The sequence below is a fragment of the Hibiscus syriacus genome, unplaced genomic scaffold, assembly GCF_006381635.1.
Source record: "Hibiscus syriacus cultivar Baekdansim isolate YM2019G1 unplaced genomic scaffold, ASM638163v2 tig00001478_pilon, whole genome shotgun sequence".
NCBI lineage: Eukaryota > Viridiplantae > Streptophyta > Magnoliopsida > Malvales > Malvaceae > Hibiscus > Hibiscus syriacus.
In genome coordinates this window covers 5,507,762-5,525,298 of record NW_024061874.1, presented here as the reverse complement: position 1 = coordinate 5,525,298, position 17,537 = coordinate 5,507,762, and positions in this window count along the sequence as shown.

The following is a 17,537-nucleotide window of genomic DNA, read 5'->3' as shown; positions in this document are numbered from 1 at the left end:
AGTGATTCGAATGACGATGACGAGGAAATGGCATTGTTTGCCAAACGGTTCAGAAAAATGATGAGACCTTATCGAGGAAGAAAATTCAAACAAAATGAACCGAAAGAGAAGGACCCAATCATTTGCTACGAACGCAAAAAGCCAGGGCATGTCAAATATGATTGCCCACAATTGAAGAAAAATGGTCAATCAAAGAATAAGCAAAGGGCTCATGTGGCTACATGGAACGATGAAGAAAGTTCTGATGAAGAGGAACAAGAAGTAGCTAACTTGTGCTTGATGGCATTCGGGGAAGATTCTAAGGTAACTTCTAACTCATCCGATTTTGATGATTTATCCTATGATGAATTATTAGATGAATATAATGGGTTGGCTTTGGATTATGAGAAATTATTTTTAAAATATAAAAATGATGTTTCAAAATTGAAAAATGAAAACAAACTCATATCCAAAACCAACAACGATCTTGAAAGTAAAATCAAAGATTTGCAAATCAAACTAGAAGAGTTTGAAAAGAAAATTTTAGATTTGCTAAATTTACTTTCAAAGATCAATGATGATCATCAAAAGAAAATTGATGATCTTAAAACTTCTTTTGATAAAGTTGGAACAAAACATTTTGAAAAATGTGGAAATTCAAAATACAACTTTGTTAGAAAAAGTTTTAAAAACTACAATCATAGAGGTCCCCAAAGAACCTCTAATGGAAAAATCGTTAGAAGTATGTGGGTTCCTAAAGAACTCATTACTACTAAAGATAAAAATATCCTACACAAATGGATAACTAAGGGGACTAGGATTTTGGAAACTAATGAATATGGACCCAAAAGAATTTGGGTACCAAAAATCAAAAATTAATCTATGTTTGTAGGGAAAGGAGCATTGCTACAAGGCACGGGAAACAAATTCAAATTCATGTTACCTTGATAGTGGATGCTCAAGACACATGACCGGAGAAAAAAGCCGGTTCATTGAGCTTAACGCCAAAAATGGAGGAGAAGTGACTTTTGGAGATAATTCAAAAGGTCACATTGAAGGTATTGGTACAATAAGTAATACCTCTTCCATACAAATTAAAAATGTTTTATATGTGAATGAATTAAAGCATAATCTATTGAGTATTAGTCAATTATGCGATAAAGGATTCAATGTCTTATTTGAAATTAATGGTTGTAAAGTCATTGACATTGCATCTAATCGGATTATGCTTGTTGGTCATAGAATAGGAAACATATACATGGTGTATTTAGATTCTTTTGATATGTCTAATTTATGCCTAGTTGCTAAGGATGAGCATGATAGTTGGTTATGGCATAGGAGACTAGGACATGCTAGTATGAGTGTTTTGCAACGGTTAATTCAAGGAGACCTAGTAAGAGGGTTGCCTAAGTTTAAATTTGATAATGATAAAATCTGTGATGCTTGTGCTAAAGGAAAACAAAAGAGAGTTTCTTTTAAATCCATTAATGATGTATCAACTAGTAGAGTTTTACAATTGATCTATTTAGATCTTTTTGGGCCAACTAGAACTACTAGCTTGGGTGGAAAACAATATGCATTTGTCTTGGTAGATGACTATTCTACATATACTTGGGTTCTATTTTAAGTACTAAAGATGAAGCATTAGAACAATTCATCACGTTTTCTAAAGTAATCCAAAATGAAAAGGTTACTCTATAACTAGTGTTAGGAGTGATCATGGAACTGAATTTGAAAATCTTGGATTTACTGAATTTTGTAACACTAACGGTATTAGCCATAATTTTTCAGCACCTAGAACCCCTCAACAAAATGGAGTTGTTGAGAGGAAAAATCGAACTTTAGAAGAAATGGCTAGAACCATGCTTTGTGAAAATAATTTGCCAAAATATTTTTGGGCGGAAGCCATAAATACCGCTTGTTATGTTTTAAATCGAATAATGATTAGGCCAATTTTAAAGAAAACTCCATATGAAATTTTCAAAAATAAAAAGCCTAACTTTAGTTATTTTCATCCTTTTCGATGTAAATGTTTTGTTTTAAACAACGATAAAGAAAACCTTGGCAAATTTGATGCTAAAAGTGATGAAGGAATTTTTCTGGGTTATTCCTTAAATTCTAAAGTTTATCGTGTATTTAATAAAAGAACTTTAGTTGTAGAAGAGTCTATACATGTTGTTTTCGATGATAATCCCCTTCCGAGGAAGGATTCTTGTGTAAATGATGATGTAGGTGTTATAAATACAAATGACGTTAGACATGACGTTGGAGAACCATCATCAAAGGAAGAAACGAAAAATGAGGAAACTCATGATCCTCTTGAGAATCCAACCATTGAAGAAATGGAAGTATCTTATCCAAGAGAGTACAACTATGTCAAGGATGGTGAAATTATAGGTGATCCATCCAAAGGGGTAACAACTCGATCTTCTCTTAGAAATATTTGTAATTATGTTTCATTTATCTCATGCATAGAGCCTAAGAATATTAAAGAAGAATTAAATGATGAACATTGGATTATGGCTATGCAAGAAGAGTTAAATCAATTTGAGAGAAGTAAAGTATGGACATTAATTGAAAGGCCTAGTAATAAATCTACTGTAGGTACTAGATGGGTATTTAGGAATAAGCTTGATGAGTGATAATATAGTGAGAAACAAGGCTAGACTTGTTGCTCAAGGGTATACTGAAGAAGAGGGCATAGACTATGATGAAACATACGCTCCTGTAGCTAGGATGGAAGCAATTAGAATGTTACTAGCATTTGCATGTTTTCATGAATTTAAATTATATCAAATGGATGTTAAAAGTGCATTTTTAAATGGTTTTATAAAGGAAGAAGTGTATGTGGAACAATCTCCAGGTTTTGAAGATTCAAAATTTCCAGACCATGTTCTTAAATTGACAAAAGCTCTTTATGGCTTGTCAAATTTTTTAATTGAAAAAGGTTTTTCAAAAGGGAAGGTTGACACTACATTGTTTCTAAAGCATAAAGGTAAAGATTTATTAGTAGTTCAAATTTATGCTGATGATATAATATTTGGTTCTACTAATGATGTTCTTTGCCAAGAATTTTCTAAGCTAATGCAAAGTGAATTCGAAATGAGCATGATGGGGGAGCTCTCATTTTTCTTGGGACTCCAAATCAAGCAAAGAAAAGATGTCATCTTCATTAATCAAGCTAAGTACGTCAAAGATATTCTCAAGAAGTTTGGACTGGAAAATGGGAAACCTCATGATACTCCAATGAGCTCTTCAACAAAGCTTGACTTAGATGAAGGAGGTAAATGTGTAGATGTCAAATTATATAGGTCAATGATTGGCTCTTTGCTTTATCTAACTGCAAGTAGACCGGATATTATGTTTAGTGTTTTCTTATGTGCTAGATTTCAATCATGTCCTAAGGAATCACATTTACTAGCTGTTAAGAGAATCTTTAGATACCTTAAGGACACTCCTAGTTTAGGACTTTGGTATCCTAGAGACTCTAGCTTTAGCTTGCATGCTTTTTCTGATGCAGATTATAGAGGATGCAAATTAGATAGGAAAAGCACCTCCGGTACTTGCCAATTCCTTGAAAATATGCTAATTTCTTGGTTTTCAAAGAAACAAAATTGTGTTGCATTATCTACCACTGAAGCCGAATACATTTCTGCTGGTAGTTGCTGTGCACAAGTTTTATGGATGAAACAACAACTTTTTGATTATGGAATTGAAGTAGGTACCATTCCTATCAAGTGTGACAATACTAGTGTTATTTGTCTCACTAAAAATCCCATCCAACACTCTAGAACTAAGCACATTAAAATAAGACATCACTTCATTAGAGACCATGTCACTAAGGAAGATGTAATTCTAGAATTTGTTGATACTTTGCACCAATTAGCGGATATCTTTAAAAAACCCTTAGACAAGAAAAGATTTTGGACACTTAGGAGAGAATTAGGTTTGACCAACCTATCTTCACTTAGTGTTTAAAATAATTTTGGCACTTTTAAGAATAAAAGAAAAATGCTTATAATAGTAATTTTTGATTGTATTCATTGATATTAGTTAGGGGGAGTTTATGATTCTTGATGAAAAATTAATTTTATGTTCAAATATCGTTTAAAGATTAATTTAATTGTTTGAACATTATTAATTTTCAATATATGAGTTGCCAATACCACTAGAGGAAATTAATTTAGCATTTTGGGTGTTTAAAATTGGATTTTAGAATTTTGGTGCAGAGGGAATCGATTCCCCCTTTATGGAACTGATTCCCCCAACAGGGGAATCGATACCCCCCTAGGGTTCTGGTTATACACGGTAGAACCCTTCAAAATCCTCAAAAATTCTCTCCTCTCTCTTCCTCCGTTCCCTCTCAACTATCTCCCTATCTCCCTATCTCCGTTCTTGCCTCAAATCATCGATTTTATTCGGAATTCACTTCAAATATCATCTCCTAAACTTGCAATCATCATTAAAATCATGCAAACAACATAAAAATCCACTCAATCTCATCCTTCAAGGTAATATTTTCTAAACTCCCTATTTTATTGATTTTAAACATAGGACTTGTTTTAATTAGTTATAAGATGAACTTTAGATCGGGCATTGATTGTTTAGTGATTAGAAACTAGATATTACAACCAATTTCATCAAAAACACAAGAATTTTCCAAAAAAAATTAAATTTTTGAAATTAAAAAAAAATGTTAATTTTCAAATTATTGTGTTTTGATTAAATTATATTGTTGTTATGAAAACTATACATATATTATTTCTCAAAACCATATTTTTCAAAAGTTTTTCAAAAACTTTGCCCATTAGGATTGATTTAGAGAACCTTGAAATATTGAGGACTCAATTGAGTTTTGGGATTGATTGAATTGCATACATGTGTTTTCTAAATTGCAGGTTATCAATTCTATTCCGATTTCCTAAACCATGTCCAATCCTAAATGTGCTAGGTCATCATCTAGTTGCTCACACCGTCAACCAAATCCACTTCCAAATCCTCCTCCTATTCCAATTTCTAATCCTAATCTCATTGATCCTAACTTGACTATCCAAATTCGTGTTTCAATCATCCTGGTCCTAGAAATCATCGTTTTGGTATTATCAATATTTCGACTCTTACAAAATCCGGGAAGAACGTATTCCTTCTCGTCAAGCTATGTTAGCTATCAATTTTAAATATCTTCCTCTTTTACAATAGTGGAAATTTGATAAACTCTTTGACCTTGAACCCATCGTTTACCATCAACTTGTTCGTATTTTCTATTCTAATGCCGTTTGTGTTAAAAAACAAACTGAAACCGAAACCATAGGAATTCGTTCCTACCTCCTAGGACAATTCTTATAAATTGACTTGGCTTACATAGCCAATACATTCGGATTAGATAATGATGGTATTTCAAATGAAAAACAAGTTTTAGGATCCATTATAAAAGAAGGGATGGTGCAAGTGTCTTAGACCTTCATGAACGTTTTCTTCATCTAATGATTTCTTGGTGGTTTCGACCATCCGGAGGTCGTTATTCTACTGTTAGAGCCTTAGATCTTTGGTGGTTACATTGTTTCGAAAACAGTATTAAAATTAACCTACGTCAGATTATTTTTGCTGAAATTGTTGAAACCGTAAATCTTGTTCCTAACAAGAAACTCTGTTCATCTCTTGTTTACGGTTGCATTTTGAGTAATCTGTTTTCCAAAGTTGGGCTTAGAGTCGGTCTAGATGCCATTTTTCCCCTTAAGAAACAAATTAACCTTCTTTCCTTAACGAGAGCGGGATGGATTAAGGATAAGGAAACTGGTGAATGGGTTCGATCTTCTGCAAATACTCCGGGAGCTAGTTCTTCACAAACTCCACCCGAAGCTGGCGAAGATCTCGAGCTTGAGCAATTAATGCGAGACATCGATGAAGCCGAAGATGAGCCTGTGCAGCCCGAAGAGCAAGCACAACAACAAACGCATCAAATGCCTCCATATTTTCAATCCTTTATGGGGACATTCGATTTTCGATACGCTACCATGGATTCACGTTTTTCTTCTATAGAGTCCCACTTATCCACAATGGGAGCTCAACAATTAGAAATTCTTCGGGAGATGCGTGCAAACAATGAAGCAACCAACGCGCGTATTAATGACCTCACTCACGAAATGGTCGCTATGCAAGCTCGTTTTCCTCCTCCTGATCCTGATATGTGATTCTATGTTTTGCTTTGAACTCCAAACTTATTGTTTTAACATTTTGAATATTTTGGAATGTTTGAATTTGTGGATTGATTGACTTTGAATTTGTTTGGATTTATGAATGGTTAGAAATTATCTATTTGGTGTGATTAAATTTATTCATTATTGCATCATTTACTTCATGATTAGATATATGACCAATTTTTCCATTTCACATTAACTATGAATATTGATTATGAAACTAATGGCTAACGTTTCTCTTTCTTGTGATCTTAGCAGCTTAAAATATAATCAATTGGCTAAATGATTTCAAAACCTTGTTTAATTCTTTAAAATGTCTTTTTGATTTAACAAAAAGGGGGAGAAGTGTTAAAAGTGTTTTTAAATGATAAATGTGTTAAATGTGTTTTTTTAATGATAAATGGGAGAAGTTTTTAAATGATAAATGTGTTAAATGTGTTTTTTAAATGATAAATGGGAGAAGTGTTAAAGTAAGGGGGAGTAATTTCAAAACTTGATTTCAAAATCTTAAAATTACTAAAATGTTTTGTTATATCAAAAAGGGGGAGATTGATGAAAATATTTTGATATTTCAATATAACAAATTAAGTTAAATTAATTTTAAGATTTTCCAAATGATTTTCTAAGTATATTCGATATAACTATTCGAATATCAAAACATTACTCCAAATTTTTTAAAGATCATTTTTAATCCTTACTCAAGTGTAAAATTAAGTTTTAATCTTAAAACAATTTCAAAATAATTTACAAATGATTTCGAATCATTTCAAAGCCAAAAATTCCAGATTGCTCAGAGGGAACCGATTCCCCCCCCCAAGGGGGTACCAATTCCCCCTGAATGGTTTGGCTCCGAGAATTCCAGTTAACTCTGAGGGAACCGATTCCCCCCCAGGGGGTACCGATTCCCCCTTGTATAACGGTCGAAATATTTGAATTTTACACTTAGGGAACCGATTCCCCCCACGCCCAAACTGTTTTATTAATTGTTTTCACACTAAAACGGCTATATTATTTTCTCTAATCATCCCCAACGTTCAAAAGTGATTCATGGTGTATTTAAGCAAGCTTAGAAGCCATTGATCAACAATAAGAAACATCAAGCAATTAGAATCAAGAGAGAATCAAAGAGAAAGCATCAAACCTCAAGTTTGAGCATTTCAAGCCTATTTTTCATTCAATATTCATTTTACTTTCAAGAACACTTATTGTGCTCAATTGTATTTATTTTGAGTGTTCTTTCTTTGTTCTAGAATTGTGCAAACATATTTGCCTTGTGAGGTTTTTCTTGTAAGTTTGCAAATTTGTATTTCTCTTTGAGAAAAGAGTGTTCTCAAGAATTGGGATATATTCTTGAGGGAGTTGTAAGGTTATCTCTTTGGCCTCAAAAGAAAGAACAAATTAGTGAATTTGTTGGAAAATCCTTAGTGTGGATAGCTAAGGTAGTGGACGTAGACTTTGATTGATAAAGTCGAACCACTCTAAATCGATGTGCAATTTCTTTCAATTTTCTGCAAAAGCTTCCACCAAAATTTTTATTGCCAATTCACCCCCCTCTTGGCCGATTCAGTCAATCGATTAACTCAACAAGATTTTCTAAGTATATTTGATGTAATTATTCGAATATCAAAATATTACTCCAAGTCTTTCAAAGTTCATTTTAATCCTTACTAAAGTGTAAAAAATATGTTTTAATCTTTTAAAAAAAATTACAAAGTATTTCGAGCCTTAATCAAGCCAAAAAGCATTTCTTGATAAATCTCAAACCAAAATGGGCAGATTGCCCAGAGGGAACTGATTCCCCCCCAAGGGGGTACCGATTCCCCCTGAATGGTTTGGCTCCGAGAAATAATAGATTGCTCAGATTCCCCCCCCCAAAGGGGTACCGATTCCCCCTGTTCAACGGTCGAAATATTTGAATTTTACACTACAAGAACTGATTCCCTATGAGGAGGTATTGATTCCCCCCACTCTCTAAGCAATTTTATTAGTTGTTTTCATACTTAAACGGCTCTATTGACTCCATTAATCATCCCCAACATTTAGAATCAATTGAAGAGTATTTAAACAAGCTTAAAGCCATTGATCAACAACAAAAACAAGAATCAAGAGAGAATCAAAGAGAAAGCATCAAACTCATTGTTTGAGCATTTCAAGCCTATTTTTCATTCAATATTCATTTTTCTTTCAAGAACACTACTTGTACTCAATTGTATTTATTCTTGAGTGTTCTTTCTTTGTTTAGAATTATGCAAACATATTTGCCTTGTGAGTTTTTCATTAAGTTTACAAATTTGTAATATTATCTTTGAGAAAGAGTGTTCTCAAGAATTGTGGTATATTCTTGAGGGAGTTGTAAGGTTATCTCTTTGGCCTCAAAAGAAAGAACAAATTAGTGAATTTGTTGGAAAATCCTTAGTGTGGATAGCTAAGGTAGTGAAAGTAGACTTTGGTTGAGAAAGTCGAACCACTCTAAATCGCTGTACAATTACTTTCAATTTTCTGTAAAAGCTTCCACCAAAATTTTAATTGCCAATTCACCCCCTCTTGGCCGATTCCATTGATCGATTAACTCAACATCAGCCAAATGGGCTAAGGAAAACGTGAAGTTTAATATGATCTTCAGATACTACATGTGGTTTTCATACTAGAGGAAACTATGTGAAATTCGGTGAGATGCTTATGTGAATTTTCACTTTGTAATCTGTGGAAGGTAGAGAGAAGATTAATTAACCTGTCTTGAGCTTAAACAATGTTTCTCCATGAGGGAATGTAATGTATAATGGTGTTGGATCGGTAAGTGTCGCAGCTAATTCTCAGATTTTGCTGTTGATCCATTGAAATTGGTTCTTTGAAGTCTTCTTCGGCGTTAGAAAAGGTTTATGCATCAAAGGGTATCTTCGGATTAAGTTTGGATTGTTGTGATTGTTTTTGTTGATGTCGCCTTTCTCATAGCGTATGTGTGCGTATTCTTCAGGCTAGTGCTTCGATCTCAAGTACCTAATCCACTGGTTCACCTGGATTTTTCCTAGTCATAAATCAAAACAAGAAATAATATTAGTAAATTTGTCATAGTCCCGACAACAGCGCCAATTTGGAAAATGTCAAATTTTCCAAATAAAAATAATTCCTAATTCTCAAATAAATAAATAAAGTAGTACATAGAATTAGGGTAGATCCACAAGGACTAAGGAAGTTTGATAATGTTGTTTCTCGGATTGAATCAACTACAAGAAAATAAAAAGTGAGTTTTAAAATTAATAAAAATAAATGAATAAATAAATAATTAAACAAATATCGAATAAAAATATAATGATGAGAAAATAAATAAAGTAGATAAAGTAGAAGAATTCAATAAAGATGATATAGCCTCGGGTTTTGCTTAGCCTCAATTTCGATCGATCATCGAAATAAAATTTTTCCTTTGTGATATATATCGGTTACAGTCAATAGGTCCTAACCCCTGCAACTAACTCTTCTCTCAAATTAATAGATATTTCTGAGTCTATCTCTGAAATCATATCTTTGTTGGTCTAGCCATGTCTATCGTCGCTAGATCCAAAATAACTTTAAATTTTAGAAAAGCCTTACTTGAGTTATAGCATCTCACCAAAAATTCAACTTGATTTTGATTCCCCTTAACGGACCACTGTTAATTTTGTTCACAATAAGTTGAATTACGAATAACCGACCTGACTTCCAAACTTCAAGCAAAATATTCTTCAAATCAACGTGCACCTTTTGAGTTGAAGATGTAATAACTTTTAAGAGAATGATTGATTGTCACCCCTAGTTTTAAGAGAATCAAGAATATGATCTGAAGGTATGAAGATCAATACTCAATTCTCACGAATGGAATTGAGTTTTGCAAAAACTTTTAGCTAAGCAAAAGTTTAGCAAAGCATGGATTGGGTCATGCTTAGCATTGTGGAAAAAAAACAATGAAAGAAAATAAAGAGATGAAGATGAAAGAAAAGTAGAACTTCAATAAATAACCAAAAATAAATTCAATCTCAGTTTCAACTGTTGAACCTAAAGTATTTATAACTCAAAAGTTATAAACAAATAAAATAACTCATTCCTAAAATAATCAAACTAAAAATCCTAATAAGAGTGTTAATAAAATAATTAATTCTTAAATAAAGTAATAATAGAATAATCAAACTAAAAACCCTAAACTAAAAAGGTTTATCACAAAAGATAAATATTTAAGTCTTTTGGTTGAATTATTCTTCATATTTTAGATAACCTTGTCCCATGTAAATTCCAAATTAAAAATTTCAAGGAAGTTTTGCTTGTCTTTTATAAGATGTTGAATGGATCGTCCAAATCTACTAGTTTTTAGGCTAAATAATCCAATGAAGCTCATGTCCAAAATAAACTCAAAATAAAGATAAATTAGTAATATCCAAGCGATAAATGAGAGGTAAATAATAATAAAAACATGTAATATTAAACTCTCATCAAGCATTGAACAACTTCGTTTAACATTTTAATCTAATTTTGAAAATTCCTCCCGTGGAGGAAGAGAATTATTTATGTTTGAGTTACTGCAAATTAAATGAATTATTTTTAAGGTTTGTGAAAGATAAATTAGAATCAATGAAACGATTGATACCCTCAAGTTTGATAGGAATGAGTTTGAAAAAAATTAATGCAAAATTGGATGGAGTGGTGAATGAAGTTGATAAAATAGGGTCAAATAAAGAAGATGAAGTGTTGTGTTGATGAACTTGAAAAAAATGTGTTCATGGGGTTGATGATCTAAAAAGGGATTTAGTGGTGAATGAAGTTAGTGAATTGAGGGAAGAAACGAGTGAGATTAAGAGTTTTTTTTAGATCACTTGAAAAGAAATTTGATGATTATGGAAAACAAATAAAAGATTATTCGAAGGAGTGACACTGAAAGAAGAGGAAGATGAACTAGAGAAATATCATCATATTGGGGAGGTATCCGCTTCTGAATTTACAACACCTAATATATGCATTGATGATGAAATTGATTCTAATTGTGTTGCACCGCTGAAAAGCAAAAATGTAAGATAAATAATAGTACGTGGAGTTGATATTGTTTCTTTTAGTGTTGTGACTAATATAAATTAATTTTTGTAGGTTGCATGATTTGGGAGAAAAGTTAGTGGCAAACAATTTTTGTCAAAGTGGAAAAATGAAAAAAATCGTTAGAAGTTAAAGTTAGTTGCATTATTTGTGTTGCACAAACCTTGTTTAATACTTGATTCATCAAATTGAACAATCCAATGTTTTCTTCAAATGAAATTTCAAATGATTTCACCTCATAATAAACAATCACTTAAATACTTTCCATTAACAACAATAAGATTTGCACTCACACACACAGAATGAAATTTTTTGTAAATATATGTCCAGAAAATCAATTATGTTCAGCTTTTCGGTGAACTCTTATTGCATTTCTTATTACATTTCTCTGCACAATACATGTGTCTTAACAGTAAATATTCCATTTCATTTTTCTCTGATGAACACAGTAAAGATTCCATGACATGACATTTATTTCTTACTTTTTCGTGAACTTTGTTCAGCTTTCTCAACTTCACTGAGTAATGCATGTGAGTAAAAGCCTATCAAGATTCTTTAATTACATTGCATAGAAACTAAATTTTACCAAAATTTTCAAACAAAAATTTCGAAACTCATACCATATGTATTGATTTTAAAAATTTTGAACTGATACCATAAATATTTTTTAACCAAAAGTATCGACCCTTATGATGAAATGCTTCGATACTATATATATCAAAAATATTTTCAAATCCAAAATACTGAACTTCGTATATAGGTATTGATATTTTAAACTTCAAAGATATTTTAAACTCTTACATTAACTGAAAGTACCGATCATCGTGCATTAAGTATCGATGTTTAAAATATCAAACTGCTTTCTTGTATTATTATAATCTATTCAACAATCTGGTTGAATGAGTAACGTTACCGGTTGTGCTTTGTTATTATGTTAACTAATTAATTTATAAGCTGAAATCGTGTATATTATTAAAAAGTAATACAAACCTGGTATCCCAGATAACATTATAGGTTGCGCATTGGTGTTATTTTAATTGGTCACGTTATAGGCTGAAACCATGTATATTATGAAAAATTAAAACAAACCTGGTTTCCTAGATAACATTATAGGTTGCGCCTTGTTGTTATGTTAATTGGTTAAATTATAGGCTAGAACCGTGTATATTATGAAAAACAAACTAAACCTGGTTTCCTAGATAACATTATAGGTTGCTCCTTGTTGTTATGTTAACTAGATAAGTTATAGGTTGAAACCTTATACATTATGAAAAATTAGTACAAACCAGTTAAGTTATAAGTCTAGGGTTTCTTGGGTAATCCAAACTCTATAAATAGGATTTTTCCTCCCCTTCTTTGTCACAATAAATGTAATTAAATTTTCCTTAAAAATTAAATTAATAATAATTATTACATGTATTAACGATAAAAAAATATATTGAAAAATAAAAAAACAATACACTTATAATAATAATGCTAACTTCAAAATAAAGTTGCATCATGGTAATAAATATATAATATTTATTGAAATTAAAACTCATTCGATTGTAACATATTACAAAATAAAGTACCTTAATGGTCCCAAAAACAAGAACCATGACAAGTGCATAGGTTGGGGTCGTTGGCCTTCGGTTCCCAAACTTGGTCAACTAAAATATGACAGTTCTTATCATAATTGCAGTCGATTAGTTTTGGGTCAGAAACTCAATGTTGTTGCAGCACCACGACATTAAGCCTACAAACCTTTGAATCTCTGAATAAATAACTTCTAAATTTATTTTCTTATAGTTGGGGATATGGAGAGCTTCCACAATTCGTAGTCCTTCTTATATTAATTAAACCCCATAACAAATTAGAAATATGCCATAGACATATATGGTTTCATTATTACCTTTATCGGCTGCTTTCTTCAAACAATGCAGACCAGACTCTGGGTTCTTTCCACTAAAATAATCATATATGCTTGTTTTGTATAATGCTTCAAGATTATTAGTAGCTTTGCATCTTTTTTTGAAAATTTACCTCGGTTTGAGTCCATGGAATGATAATGATATTCTTCATTAAAACATTGTGATAGATGTGGTTGTGCTTCGAAGCTTCATGAAAAGTCTTGCAACTCAACTGAATATTGAGGAGATCGACAATTGAATTAGACGCCACATGCATAAAAAATTTCGATAACAATTCCTTTGGGATTGATTCCACAATATTAAAACATATTTTTTCGGCCATTAATTTTAAAGAGATTATTACAACAAACCTTAAAACTAAATCCAAATTTATAATTCCTTGCACCCTTTCCAAATCAACATTTCATTGGAACCTCGCGTTTTTTTAATTGAGGCTTCTAAAATGATTTAATTTTTTTTGTAATCATTGTATCCATTCGTACCGCCCGATATCTCAGGTGACGGTTCACCCATATCAAACTTTTCCACGAATATCATAGCATAAGTACTGATATTAATAAAAAGTATAGAATCTAATTAATAACATATGTTTCGATATTTTAACTATCGATCATATTCATTAACTTGTTCAATGTCTAGAAGTATAGATCATCATCGAAAAAGTATTGATATTTTAAATTTGATTTTATCAACGTTTTCAATTTTTAAAAGTATCGATCATTATAGCATAAGTATTGATATTTTAACTTTCGATCTCATCTTCACCTTTTTTCAATATTTAAAAGTATCGATATTATTATATTAAATATCGATATTTAAAAAATTTCGATCTTTTTTTACTTTTTGTGTGCAACCGTATTTCTTAAATATATTCATAACATTTTAAGCTTTTAACTTATTTTCTTTCAATATTTAAAAGTATTGATAATAATATATCCAATATCAATATTAAAACTTTCGAAATGTTTTTTATTTTTTGGGTGCATCCTATTCTATTAATAAAAATATTAACATAACATATTACAACCAAAATTTCTATTCAAAACCTTTACATTTTTTGGCGCAACATATTTTATAAAAAATATTAATATTACATTACATATTGCATCTTACTTTCTTAGTGAACCATAACATTCTTGGACACAACCGTATTTCTTGTATATATTCATAACATTTTAAGCTTTTAACTTATTTTCTTATTGTGGTAAATTTCAAGGTTCTATCAGCTTAAACTCTAATAATATATTAGGTGCAACCCATTTTATTACTAAAAATAGTAAGATTCCATATTGCAACATGCTTTCTTATTAAACCATGACATTCTTCGGCACAACCTATTTTATTAAAAAAATATTAACATTACAGATCACAACTTATTATTTCTTAGTGAACTATGACATTATTGGGTGCAACCGTATTTATTATACATATTCATAACATTCTTAACTTTTAACTTATTTTTCTTATCGTGAGAAAATTCAAGGCTCCATCAGCTTACTTTGATAACATTTTAGGCGCAACCATTTTATTATTAAAAAAGTCAAGATTCTAGATTGTAACATGATTTTTTAGTGGACCTTGACATTCTTGAGCGCAAACTATTTTATTAATAAAAATAGTAACATTACATATCTCAACTTATTTCTTAGTGAACCAGGACATTGTTATGCGCAGCTGTATTTCTTATATATATTCATAACATTTTCCGTTTTTAACTTATTTTCTTATTGTAGGTAAATCCAATGCTCTTCCAACTTAAACTCTGATAACTTTTAGACGTAACCCATTTTATTATTAAAAATATTAAAATTCATATTACAACCTCCTTTTTTAGTGAACCATGATATTATTGGGCGTAATCATATTTATTATATATGTTCATAACATTTTCAGTTTTTAACTTATTTTCTTATTGTAGAAAATTAAAAGGTTCCATCAGCTTAAACTCTGATAGCATTTTCGGAACAACCAATAATGTTAACAGTACTCATAACATTTACTGTTTATAACTTAATTTCTTACCTTGTATAACATTATACTGAAACCTATTATATTACTCTAACTGATGAGTATTCCGGTTCCAAATTATAACATTGTTTGTCGTGTTTTTAATCTATAACTCTTTTATTAACCTTATTTTAGGTGCTAAAAGTAGAACCTCCCGTGCCTTAAACTTCGAGCAAACCACCAGTTAAGATCACAACTCAAAGGATTGGTTCACCAATACTATGGGCTTGAGCCGAGCAACAGTTATTGGGACTCGATTGATTTTGAGCAAGCATAGCATGAACAAAGCCCAATTGCATATGAACAAAAAGCTTAGCATCATTGTTGAATTTGCAAAATTCCAAGTTAGACAATATCATTAACAAAAATGAAAATGAAGAGTTTGAATTGTTTGGAATAGTGGGAGGGATGGTTAATGGATTGTTTAATTTTAAAAAAAAATATTATTATGCATTTTTAAAAAGTATTAAACTTCATAAATTGCTTCAAACTTAAAAAAATCAAACAAAGCTGGTCAATGACGCATCACAATTCACGTGAGACAGAATTACATTTTTCTTATCCTTCAAAAAAAAAAAAGAATTACATTTTTCTTCAAATACTTCAGCTGGAAAACAAAGAAAGTTCTGGCAAACCTTTCCAGAATGGTCAGACTTCTCGCCCATTAATTCTTTAATTTCTTTTTCATTTCTCAACTTGTCGGGATGAGTTAACTGCACAAAAGGTCTTTAAATTATGCTTAATGTTATAAATTAGTAATAATATAATTATTTTCCGCATGTAGATTGATCGAGGAATGTTAGAGTGACAGTCATACCTTTGTAAACTTTAAATTTCTAAATAATTTAATTATTCTATATTAATTATCTAATTTTATATTCTTTAAAATTTTATAATTTTATACTGTCAAATTTTTAAAATAATATACTAATGATTTCTATCTTCAACAAAAAAAAATCTACGTCCACCCTTTAAACCACATGCATACTAATCATCATAGAATCATTTATTATTATGTATATGATAACCGTAAAATATCTTATCTTATAATTATCTAATAACTGAAAATCATATGATCATTGAAAATCTTCTGATAAATGTAAACATTTAGAATTCATCATCTTAAATATCATACTTGGGCAGTTCATACCCAAAATCATTCATAAAAACTTGATAAAACAAAATATATTCCATACTGAAAATTTATAAATCATACTGGAAAATTAAAATGAGGCTGACTTATCGCAAGTCGTCCTCGACTATAATGATAATCAAATAAACAAATTGGATTCACTTTAACACTTTATTACTATTATTTTAAATCAAAATATAATTCTCACTAAGTTTTATATTTAAATCATTTACCTTCCACTACTTCTAATATACAATTTATCAAAATTCTATATTCTGTCAGTTTGTACTACCATCAAACAAATATTATTATGTATTAATTAATATACTGAAAAATTATTATGTTTGCACTAATGAAAACTAGACTCGAATACGAGTCTAACCATATAAGACACTCCGTTTAGCTCCACTTGTACAACTTATAGCGAATTTTCAAAGTTGACTAGTAGAAGTTGTTTCGACAGAACCTGCTGCCCTGTTTTCTTACCCTTCACCGATTAAAATTTCGTATCTTTTTTTGTACACCTCGAAATCATTCACCGTCTGTTTTAAACGAATCTAGACTGATATACTAATCTAATGGTATAGAGATCATCCTCTAATCAATTTTTTATAATTTGTGGTAAATTTCTAAACTCACTATTCAAATTCTAGTTTCTAGACAACTTTCCTTAATTAGCTTCCTTAATTTCATAATTTTGTAAGCTTAATAAATGAAACTTTAGGCTAGAATCACAATTCATATAACATTAGGAGTCACTTCTTACCATAGTAACCTCGTCATTGCTCATCGCAAGTCAATATTTATACGATAACACAAACACGAATTAAATGCACTCACCTTTGCCTAGCTATCGAACCTTCTTCACGATAATCTTCTCGCTCCCATACTCTTTTCCTTCCCTTTAAGCTACTTGAATCACTACATTTACCTTGATCTGACAACATTATATAATAACATAAAATATTCAAACTATATGTTAGCATCGAACTAACATAATCTAAACGTAAATATAAAATTCGATAGAAATAAATCTGATATTTAAATCGATATAAAACTAAATCATACTTCCATCGTAACTTTCAAACTTCTCAAAACACTTATTCGATCATGTGAATATTTATTTTCACTATCAACCCTTTAATTTTTTCTAATTACACAATCAAACCACTAATTATGAATTCTTTCTGAAATTCACCTTAACCTTTTTATTAACTTCATAATGATCTTTCACCATTATGATTATTTCACATTAAT